Source organism: Cervus canadensis, chromosome 21 (assembly GCF_019320065.1).
Source record: "Cervus canadensis isolate Bull #8, Minnesota chromosome 21, ASM1932006v1, whole genome shotgun sequence".
Classification (NCBI taxonomy): domain Eukaryota; kingdom Metazoa; phylum Chordata; class Mammalia; order Artiodactyla; family Cervidae; genus Cervus; species Cervus canadensis.
In genome coordinates, this window is record NC_057406.1 from 45731159 (window position 1) to 45743901 (window position 12743).

Consider the following 12743-nt stretch of genomic DNA (forward strand, 5'->3'; position numbering starts at 1 on the left):
AAAACTGAGACCCTCTCAGGAGGTCATGACCTGAGCAAATATTGGGTGGGGAAGATTATTTCTTTAAATACATGTGGATGTTTGGAGTTGTGAAAACCAAATCATAAGGACTGGCGAGTGGTGATAGGTAGCTTGCTGGGGGTACTGGAAATGTTCTTTACCTCAATCTGGCTGGTGGTTACAGCGATGAATACATATGAATCTGTACATTTTACAGTATGTTAAAATCCATCAAGTGATATACTTGACCATATGGAATTTACGCTTCAATAAAAAAATAAAATTGTGTCTATGTGTATGTGCATGTGTGTGTGTGTGTGCATGTGAGTGTGTAATCCCAAGGAAACATGCTCCACGATGATGAGGTGATGATGGTATGGATGGCTATGCAAATCTGTAAGAGAGGAGAGATTCAGGCAAGAACTTTATTGGTGATGAGTCACACAGAGAAGAACTTGAACTTGAGAGGCCAGAAAGATTGTGGTGCCTCTGTCTGTGCTAGAGAAGGAAGAGAAGGACGTTCGTTGGGCCGAGGAGGGAGGCAGGGGAGGTTCACAGGAGTTTGGGGGTCATTTGGTGTTGAGTCATCACGTGGCAAGCTGTGAAGCTGCTTCAAGGAGGAGCGTTCTCTTTCAACTTAAAAGGAGAACTGATAGAGTTGTGGACCCTGGAAATGTCTGCTCTGAGCCCACAAGGCGAGTTGTAAAATCTCCTTGTGACAGTTGGAGGTATTTTTTAATACCACAAAGGGATGTGGGAGAGCTCTAGAAATTCTAGCTTTCCAAAGGAAAATACACAGGACCAACTATCTACAGGAAAACTTTGATGAACGTGTTGAAGCTGATTCTCTTGCATGGAAGCATAGAATGACAGGACTGAAAAGGATTTGGTTCAATAGTCTCCCTTTCTAAAAGCTAACCCATAGTGACATAGTTGGTTCATTCAACCTAAATAGAACTTAAATTTACGAAGTAAACTGCTTCTTGACTCCTTCCCTCCCTCGTTCCTTCCCTTTTACCCCTTTCCTTCCTTCCTTCCTTTTTTCCCCCCTCCTTCCTTTTTTTTTTTCAAATTAGGAAGGCATGTTTAGTAATTCCCTTAACAACAGGATGAATAATTATTCTTTATATATTAAGAAATTGTATTTATTTTAGTTCACTCTGGTCAATAAATTGTTATTCAGATTGAATTATTTAATATATTAAAATTTATTCTGAGTTCTTTATCTAAATGGAACTATGAAGTAAAATAGCATATTTGTTTTCTGTGTACACACTTGCCTTAAAACGAGCAATAAGATTGTTTCAGGGTCAATAGCACCTTCACAAAAGGAAGGCAGAAACATTAATATTATAATCCTGGGTAAGCTGTTCAAACAAACACAACAGCACACTTTAATTTCTTTAATTCACACTAAATTGTTAGGAAAATTACTCATGTTCACAGCATGGGTTCTTACTTCTGGGTCTGTAAAACTAAAACAAAAAGAAATGACATGGAAATATTGGGAGAAAAGTCAACAATTAAAATTTTCAAACTTAACCTAGTCATCATCAATTAAACAACCAAGGAAGTGAGTCAGTTTTGAGATGGGTCTTAGAACATTTTCAATTAAAGGGAGCAAATTCATTTTCATCTTTTAGTTATATCTAAGGTGCAACTGAAATTCTAAAGTATTATTTTTGAATTTAGGCCTTATGACTAAAATGTAATAGGTCATGATGCAGTATGTTAAGACTTACAGTACTTTTCCTTTTTATTTCATGTATCAAAATGTGAGAATGATTATTATCACCTTCTAGTGAGTAGAGTATGTTAAGTGAAGGAACTGACATTTTTCTCTCCATGTAAGTGCATCCAGGGAAAGAGTCTGAAAACTCACGAACCTTGAGCTCATGTGGGGTTCTGCCCCTTGGTGGACTTCTCATTGTCTGTTGTATTCCCACATGTCAATCATTTCTGACCTCTAAATCAGGAATGAAAAGAAAAACAGGAATGGGGAGATGCGTTTTCCCTTTGATCCATTCTGTGATCATAAAGGAAGCTGGGAATATGGAAATGCGTTTTCTCTTTGATGCAGGTTTTGATCAGCATATTTATAAGCAGCACAGGGAGTTCTTGCAGAGAAATAGAGACGGGAGAAATCACCCACCCTGGCACATCTGTGGTTCCAACATATCTGACATGATTATAGAAAGTACAGATGAGCTCAGCTTTCACGGTGGAGTTAAATCAGATAGTCAACAAGTATTTATTGAACATCCACAGGGGCGGATAACTTTGAACCGCACCCCGGGCATATACCGTAACGTCTCACAGCTCAGCTCTACGGGGTAGGAGATTTAAGCATGGCAAAGAGCTTCATAGTGGCAAATATTGTTATTTATCCGTAATCCAGAAACTGGCCTTAAATCTGGTATCAAGCCATCCTAGCTGTGGTCACATTCACACGGTTGGAATAAAAATTCATCCATATCCTGGGAAGCCCACATCTGTGCTATATTGTTTATCATTTTTGAGTTCTTCAGTTCTCAACATCAAATGGAAATATCACTCTGTTAGTGATCTTGGTTGTACTCCTAGAAACTCAAAGTGTGCCAGTGATAATAGATTTCTAATAGGATTTAGTGTCTCCATCATCTCTGCTTCTTTCCCTTTTTTCATTCATTCATTTTTGTGGCCACCCACCTCCCCAAAACAGAGCTCTAAATGCATATCCAACTTTGTTGTTATGGTTATTAACTCTCACACCCAGTCAGGTCAGGAATCCCCCTGGGGCCTTGTCTCCATAGTGTCTGGGTCTGAGTTGCTTGATTTGCTTCATTCTCTCCTCTTCTTTCCCAGAGTGAGAATCCAATCAAAGGGCAGGGTGGCATGGAGCAGTGGTTCCCACACCTTAATGACCTCAATTTTCTAGGGATTTTTTTTCTTTAAATAAAAGAAGTCCCTGGGCCCCATCTCTGGATGTTCTGATTTTGGTAGGTCTGGGATGAATTCTAATGATGGACCTGATTTGGGAAACACCACTTTCCTCTCCCTGGTGACTCAGATGGTAAAGAATCTGCCTGCAATGTGGAAGACACAGATTCGATCCCTGGGTCGGGAAGATCCCCTAGAGAAGAAACTGGCAACCCACTCCAGTATTCTTGCCTGGGGAATCCCAAGGACAGAGAACCCTGGAGGGCTACAGTCCTTGGGGTCGCAAAGAGTTGGACTCGACTGAGTGACTAACACACACACACACTCACACACACACACACACACACTCTCTCTCACACACACTTTCCTTTAGAGCCTGCTACTCAGAATGTGTCTGCAGACCAGCAGCCTCAGCCTCATCCTCACCTGGGGGCTTGTTGGAAATGCAGAATCTTGAGCCTCACCCCAGACCTCCAGCATCCGTCAGAATCAGCATTTTAACCAGCTCTCCATGCATGAGCATGTGAAAGTTTAAGAAGTTCTTCTGTGAAGAACTCCGACTCTGAAGCATAAAGCTAGATTGTGCCCTCGAAATTGCTAGTGATCTAGGAAATGTGCTTTACTTTCCCACTCATTTATTTCCTCATAGTAAAGAGAGAGAAATGGAGAGAAACAGAGATAGCTTAAATATCTTATTTTACAAGAATCTAATTACTTTTAAAGAGGTTTTTTTTTAGCAACAAAGTTACATTAGAAAGAAAAGACAAATGAAAATCTCAGGGTGTGTGATATATTCAGTGTGTGTATGCGTGGTGTGTATAGTATGTGTGTATATGTATGTGCGGTTTGTATGGTATGTATGTGTATGTATATGTGTTTTGATGTATATGGTATGCATGTGTGTGTGCTGTGTACATGTGTGCGCATGTGTATGTGTGGTGTGTATGCGCGTGGTATGTATGTTTATGTGTGTTATGTATGTGTGTACATGTATGCGTGTATGTTCGTGGTATGTATATGGTATGTGTGATTTGTGTGGGGGGGTATGTATGTGTGTGTGTGTGTGGTGTGTATGATATGTACGTGTTTGTGGTGTGTATGGTATGTACGATATGTACATGTGTGTGCATGTATGTGTGTGCTGTGTGCACGTATGTGTGTGTTTGTGTATGTGTGTGCTGTGTATGGCATATATGTGTGTGCGTGGATGTGATGTGTGTATTTTTGTGCATGGTGTTGGGGAAGCAATGACCCATGCCCTATGGTACTAGCGTGATAGGGCCGCTGTAGTCGAGTCCCCCACACTGGTGCCTAGACAGCAGAAGTGTAGGTCTCACAGTTATGGGGACCAGAAGTGTGAGTCAGGGCTCGATCGGCAGAGCTGGTTGGAGGAAGGGGGCTTCTCTCTCTGCCTCTTCTCTTCGCTCTGGCAGCATAGCTACAGCCTCTCATGACATTCTTTCTCTCTGAATGTCTGTCTCCAAATTTCCCCTTTTCATAAAGACACCAGTCCTACTGAATTAGGACCCAGCCTTATGTCATCACTTTAATGATTACATCTATAAAGACCCTGTCTGCAAAAGAGGTTGTATCTGAGGTACTGGGGGTTAGGATCTCAACATGTGAATTTAGGGGAGACACAGTTCAACCAGTAACATCCAAAATAGTAGCAGACTACAAATGAGGAGGGGGACATGGGGTCCCCACATCACCCTCCCTGTCCTCCCCACATCTGCCTGGGATTGGATCAGAACTATCGTGGGGAAATAGCTCCTGGGAAGGCCTGTTCCCTGGCCTTGTGGGCATACCAGCCCAGGCTGGTTATGCTAAGCATCAGGCAAGAAACACACATCCTTCCACTGGGCTGACTTTTTTACTTCTTAACCATAAGTGAATAGAGGATCAAGATAAATGATCTCTGATGGGGTACTGGCAAGGTTTATTTCCACTAAAAAGCAAACCCATCATCATTTCTTTCTAGTGGCTTAACTGATCCCTGATCAAGGGGCTACAGATCTACCTAGACCTCAGCCCTCCTAGCTTCAGGAAGACAAAAATGTCCATGATTGTCTTTACTGGGCACTCTGCCAGGGTCCCTTGGGTCCTGGTTTTATTATTGCTATATTCGTGAGGTGTGGTCTGTGCATAACCTGAGAAAGGCAGCTACACGTTGGATAATCTTGATTTAAAGCAAAATGCCATGGATGGACCAACTTCCTCAAATAGTAGTGGGCTCAGAGAAAGGGATGAGGTCAGCAGGGCTGGTTGCTTCTGAGGGTTCCGAGGAAGGGGGCTTCTCTCTCTGCCTCTTCTCCTCGCTCTGGCAGTGTAGTTGCAGTCTCTCATGACATTTTCTCTCTTTGAATGTCTACCTCCAAATTTCCCCTTTTCATAAAGACACCAGTCCTACTGAATTAGGGCCCAGCCTTGTGTCATCACTTTAGTGATTTCTTCTGTATAGACCCTGTCTGCAAAAGAGGTTGCATCTGAGGTACTGGGGGTTAGAATCTCAACATGTGAACTTGGGGGAGACACTGTTCAGCCCATAACATCCAAGATAGTAGAAGAGTACAAATGAGGAGGGGGACATAGGGTGAGAAATGTCTGAAATTTGAACTTGAGGTAGTGGGAGTTAGAATCTCAACATGTGAATCTCTGTAGTGAGAAATGCCTGAAATTTTAACGCCTTCAGTGTTCACAAAATCCAAGGGGACACAGACATATCGTGCTACCAGCCAGGAGCAACCTGCACCCTGCAACTATTTTCCTTAGATCCTACAGAATTACAGAGTGACTCAAATAGTAGAGTAAAATGTATTCATATTAAATCTGTCAGTGTTATATGCTTATATGAACAATCAAGTTCGAGCTGACCTTGACAAATTGTAGAAGTGGATACATGCAACAGGGAGATGTTTAACAGATAATTCATGTAGGATAGCTCAAGCTTTGTAAATATAAGCCATTTATGGAATTGATTTTGCAAAAGAATGGCAACTAGGTAGTAGAGGCTAGGTGTGGTGGGCAGGTCGAGCTAGAGAGGAACAGTGTCCTAATGTGGATTGATGTGTGCGAATAGGATGAACAGAGCCTAACATAAAAGTTTTCAAGCTTCTTTGATTATGACTCATAATAAAAAAAGAACTTCACCTTGTGACCTACTATATGCACTTACATATATCTGAAACAAATGCTTATTATGACACCTTTATTGTATTTAAAACTCTGTTTTCTCTTCTATCCATCCGATCCCATTCCAGGTTATTCTCTTCTATCCTATCCTGCCCTATTCTATACCTCTGCATTCTTTTTAAAATTTTAATGTGGAGGTGACTTACTCCATTGATTTTATGACCCATCTGAAGGAGTGCAACCTGGAAAGTTTAAAAAAAAATTATCACTAGACCACTGGTTCTCATCAGGGTTTGGGTTGGGTGATATTTGACCATATCCAGAGATGCTTTAGATTGCCTTAGTTGAGAGGGTACTATAGGCTAGTGGATAGAGGCCAAGGGTGTTGCAGAATATCCCACAATGCACAGGAAAGTTCCCCACAACAAAGAATTATCCTGCCCAAAATGTCCATAGTGCTGCTGCTGAGAAACTTGGATCTGTACTTAGCACTCTTCTAAAAAGTCTTTAGAGTGTGTTGTTCACTCTGTGGTGAACTTGGAGCCACAGAGCTCTGTCAGAGTGGTTCGGGGGACAGTGAAGTACCCTGGGACTCCTACCCACTCCCACACCAGACAGAGCAGGCTCAACTTTTGTCTGTAGGATGCCTGACTCATGCCAGGTTGCTTGGGATGTTCTTGGTTTTATCACTGTGAGCCCCATATCCCAGGAATCCCCTGAGAACCCAGCAAACCAGGTCAGTTAATGACCTTATAGTATATTAGACAAGAAGAATAGTTCTTGAGAAGAAGGGGTTCCCTTAGAATAAGACAGGAAGGCTGTTAAAAGCCATTGCTTTCAGAAGCATAAATCTTATAATGGAAGGGTGTTGAGAACTTGGAGGAGACCTCTGAGGGATCATTTTTTAAATGTTATTAATGGTTTGGTGAAAGAGTCTGATGAAGAAATGTTAAAGAATTAGGTTTTTCTCCCTCGACTGAGAACCCTGGGGAAAGAAAGATCTTAATCACCAACTTCATGGGGAGGAAGCAGCCACAGTATTTGAGTGAATTTAAGCAGTTATTCTCTGCTGTTACATTTGACAGGTTTAAAGGAATTCATCCTGTAATGTCGGGGAGAACTCCTTGCCTTTAAGAAAACATTTGGAATGTCTTATTCTGGATTTTTTTCTGAGAAAATAAAAAGATAAAAATTTGTCTTTTAAAAAATTAAATTGTTTGAATTGGGTATTTCCTATAGTCAGGGAACTCTTGGCTGTGGTCCCTTGAACTTCTTTCGGTCCATGATCCTATGAATGGCTTGAACTTTCATCTGGCCAGTGCCCTGGGCTAGGTTCCCTCTGGAATTAATGAAAAAAAGACACGAATCCTGTGCTTTAGGAGATGACATTCCCCAAACAGTCAATCAAAAATCAACTGCATCCTTTTTTAGGTCATGTCTTCTTGAAAGTGTCCCTGTAAAGATTTTTTTTTTTTTTCCTATTTCCTGCAAGCCAATTTATTGTGGTTACTCAGGTAGTTTCTCTCAGACCTCAGAGGCTCAACTAATTAAACTTCAACAAGGTAGCCCCTGACCTCGCTGCCTGACCTCCTTTCAGTGCCATTTTGTTATACTTTGGTTTGGCGTTCTGTTAGCTGAAGGTCAACGAAATATTTCAAAGCTATGATTAATAATATCTCTTGTTCTTTAAATGTTTTTAAAGCAATAGAAATCCCTCCTGATCTGTATTTGCTTCCCAGAGTTAAAATAGTTACGTTATCAAGATAGTTTCATTTGAACTTCCTTTCTCCAGAAGAGTCCGTAATAACATTTTCTCTTATGAAGATGAGATAGATATCCACCCAGAGGTGAGGACAGGATCATGTTCCTGTATGTAGACTGTCTCCAATCATTTTAAAAATAGAAACTACTTTCTATTTCCCTGATGCATGGAGATCTGTGGAGTGTGACATGATGGTGAAGTCTCGACTCAGAAGGTAAAAGGGCTGCTCACTGAGATGGAAAGCCTGAGAAAGAAGCACTAGAGTGAGCTTCATGGAAACTTCCAGAGAACTGCAGAGACAGGGCAGCCGAGGGGCTTTGGGCTCACAAATGAGCCTCTTCCACCAGCTTGTCAAGATGCTTCTAGATGTAAACAGTGCATTTCTAACAAGGCAACACCTCATTTCCTTCCCTTAGGAATAAAGAGAATCTCTTTGAAAACTCAGGAACTGTGTCACCGTTGTTTACAGTATTTTAATTATTACAGACCGATTTGTTCAGTTCAAGAGGCCATGGATAACACTTAAATACCTGAATGGTCTAGCTTGCATTCAAAGAGTTACTGAGCTATAAAATACTCATTTGCCAACCCTGTTGTCTTAGACCATTAGTTACTACCGAGATTCATAATGATTTGGCCAATTCCAGCAATAAGCAAAAAAGAAGTGGTTTCATTATCTTTAGCACCCAAAACTGAAATTGCTTATTGCAACTCTTAACTGAATGGTTCTATTTGCTAATAGTTTTTCTTAAGATTTATTTATATTTTTTTGTCAAATAAAAGTCATTTTTTCCTTAGATAACCACACATATATTTTGTTCTAGGATAGCTATCATGTCCTTAGCAAAAACTGAATGTGGAAATCTTTCTTACATTTCGAATAAAATATCATTAACCAAAGTTCTTGCTGCTTGAGTGAAAAAAAAAAAAAAAAACCCACTGTGTAAATAGTATCATACAAAGTAATGACCTTATTCTAGTTTGCCTTGTGGATGGAACACAATGGCTCAGCACAGACATTTAAGAACCTCGTGGGAAAAAGGAGCAATACAGAAGGGACAGAGACGAACAGTAGATTCAGGATGGCTTGGTGATTGCTCACATTTTCCAGCTGGATAAGGAACATAACTCGACAAATACCACAGAGCAGAGGGTGAGAACCTGAGGGTCTAGGTTGACAGTAGTGTAAAAACCAAAGATAACTAATCTAAATTCATAATAAATCATTCAGAATGAAGTGTGTGAAAGGGAACAGATAAGAAGGAGAAATGGGAGCAAAGGAAGGCTGAGACAGCTGGTGAGGAGCTAGGCTCTGAGCAGTAGAAATGACACGCACTTTGAGAACTGGGAGCTGAATACTGGATCTTGAGTGTTTGTACCGTAAGCCCCCTCACTCTCTCAAAACCATTGGTAAACTCCTAAGTGGCTCTTGCATGCCTGCTCACATGTTTGTTTGCTTTTTAATTTTTTTTATAAATACTATTTATTGTTTATGAAACACTTTAATATGTTATCTCATTAAATAGGTGAGAGATGTAGGTAGAGCATCTTTTGGTATTAAGAATGTATCCAAAATAACAAAACCAAGGCACAGTGTTCTTTTGTTCTAGTGCCCTTTCTCTACATGCAGTTCTACATTTTATTTTTTTCTATTAAAAATTATTTTATTGTTTCATATTGAAGCCATACACTAATTTCAATTAGTTTTGTTAATAAAATTGACTTTTTAAATTGTGTGTGTGTGTGCTTTGCTGTTTTAGAGCACTCACTTTCTGAAACTCTTATATGAGATCTTTATGATCTGTGTGTTTGTTTACGGTCTGCATTTTCTTTTCTATGTGAGGGGATTTTGTCTGTTTTGTTTCCCCCTCTAGTTCAAGGACCTACAATAGTGCCTGATTCAGAATCGATCCAGATACATACCTTTGAATGAATGAATAATGATTGAATGAAAGCTACCATGACTCTTAGGCTTTCAGAAACTTTAGGGGGAAGTCTGGAGGAGGCTTGATGGTCTGCCTCAGGTGACCTCATTTAAATTTGCTGGTTACTGGTTTAGATTTGCTGGTTAAATTTGCTGTTTACAAAGGTTCCAGTTACTTTAAAGTTCTAATAGTTCTTGCTTTTCCCAACAACTGAGCATTCATCTGCATAAACTCGTGGCATCTCTCCGTAGTCCAGGTGCATGGAACAAACTGTATACTATTTTGTTTAATGAGGAAAAGAATTCTGGTTTTTCAGATTCTGCTAATTCATTTAGTGATAGGATTGTTTCTATTCTCATCAATAAATGATTGATGATAAATTAATAATAAACAGTATTTAGCAGTGATACTTTTTCCAGCTCTAGAAATATGGATGAAATTTATGGTTGACTCTCAATACCTCATACCTTACATTCTGCTTCTGGTTTTCAGCTCCAGCTCTGAAAGCTGACAACCCATGCATGAAATTTGCTTAATTCAAGGAAGTTGTTCTGAGGATGGCAAATAGAAATGCTTCATGGTCCAGGATGGCCATGCAAACCAGTGAAGCTGACGTGCCTGTGGCAGCATGGACAGGGGCCTGCGGTGAGTTGGAAAGTTCTGGCCTCATCTGAAGGTATTCAGATTCACATTTTGAAAAGTTGTGCTGGTCAAATATAATGCACTTACATTACTACTTGTGGAATGCCATTTTGTAGTTATGATTCCTAATCTCAAACATAATGGGGTTAAAAAGCTGATTTTGCTCATAAACTCACTTTTCAGTCAGTTCAGCCACTCAGTCGTGTCTGATTCTTTGCAACTGCACGGACTGCAACATGCCAGGCTTCCCTGTCCATCACCAATTCTCGGAGCTTGCTCAAACTCATGTCCATCTAGCCGGTGATGCCATCGAACCATCTAATCCTCTGTCATCCATCCCCTTCTCTTTCTGCCTTCAATCTTTCCCAGCATCAGGGGCTTTTCCAGTGAGTCAGTTCTTCGCATCAGGTAGCCAAAGTATTGGGGTTTCAGCTTCAGCATCAGTCCTTCCAATGAATATTCAGGACTGATTTCCTTTAGGATGGACTGCTTTGATCTCCTTGCAGTCCAAGGGACTCTCAAGAGTCTTCTCCAACACCACAGTTCAAAAACATCAATTCTTCAGTGCTCAGCTTTCTTCATAAACTTGCTTTTGTTTCACAAGTCCTTAAAAATTGTCCAGTCAATTCTTTGACTCATATGAAGATTTATGTAAATAATATATATATTTACCAATATACATGTTTATGTATAGCAGTTGTGTTTCAATCTATAGTGTTGAGATACACAACAAAGAACATATGCAGATGATAAAGCCATCTATGAGCTGCAATAATTCAGAAAAAACATGAAACTGGAGGCAAAGGTGATGAGAAAAAATATAAGCTGCCATCCTGTCTCTAAAACTCCTGGTGAGCTCAGTAGGAATGAGGCTGTCCCATCACACATGGAATATGATTTAACCCAGTTCTGTTTACAGCCTATTGAAATTCTAAAGCCCCCCTTGCTAGTTGTTTGGCCTTGGACAAGTTAGTCCTGTTAACTCCGTGTTGAAGTGGTTTTATCTGTTCGGTGGGGTTTATAATGATAAGCATTTCTTGTTTCATCATTCAAAGGGATGTTATGAGGATTAAATGAATTAAGGCACACAGAGAACTTAGAACAGGAACTGAAAGGATTTATTTATCTATCTATATATCTATTTATTTATTATTCTCCTTGTAACTTTGTTGGGCCTCCTCGTGATTCAGCAATAAAGAATCTGCCTGCCAATGCAGGAGACACAGGTTCGACTCCTGGGTCAGCAAGATCCCCTGGAGAAGGAAATGGCAACCCACTCCAGTATTCTTGCCTGGGAAATCCCATGGACAGAGGAGCCTGGTGGGCTACAGTCCTTGGGGTCACAAAAGAGTCGGACACGACTTAGTGATTGAATAACAACAACAACTTTGCTGTTATTTCAAAAGCAGGGGTGCTCTGCTGATATTCAGGTTATCCTTACTCACCATTTCTGTCTTCCCTGCTCCATATGCCCACTTTTTTAGGGCAACTATAATGGGTTATACTGATCAATGTAACTCCAGTATGTCTGCATATCACTTATGGATATGCCTTTTTTATATTCAAAAAAAATCCTGCGTGCTGTCAGTGTCTTCTAGATGATAAGCCACTGACGTGCAGGACCTAGGGCTCATCCTAGACCCAGATTCTCTGATAGTCCCGAGTCCAGCATCTTTTGAACCTAATGCCAAGCCCAGGTGGCAGTGTTTCCCAATTTGGTAACGCCTGTTACAGGTCCTCAATAAGAGCCTGTTGACTGTGTGACGCCACGTGCACCCCCCACTTGCTAACCAGTGGAATCCTTCCTCCTGGAGGTTCTATCACAAAAGGATGCTCAGTATTTTGTGTCCTAAAAGCATCACTGCTTGTGCCCTTAGCTTTGCAGTCCTTCAGCCAACCTGCTCTTCAGCTTCTAAATCTGATTACCCCTTCCATGAAAAAGACTTGAGTGCGCTCTTCAGCTAGTGAGCATCAGACGTCTTGCCAACCTGTCCCCGGCCTGCTTCATGCCTCCCTCTCCTGGGTGCCCAACACACATACACGCACGCATAAGCATAAAGCAACAATGAAATCTTTTTCCTTGAGCCAAACAAAGCAAACCCTGTGCTCCCCAAAACAAACCCTCCGTGCATATGAACACATGACATCAGTGCCCACTGAAGTGGTTGAAAAAACAGTCCTGCAAAAAAAAGATTAAGCTGTTCCTACATAACCTGACGGAAACGGCGTGTTTTCTCCAGGCCCTCAGAAAAGCCAGGGCTCACATCCTTTAATCAGAGATGAGTTGGCTCTCCATGGCTGGGGGCCTCTCTCAGACGGCTCAGTCCCTTTCAAATCCATTTTTAGGAGTTTAATTGCAGGGG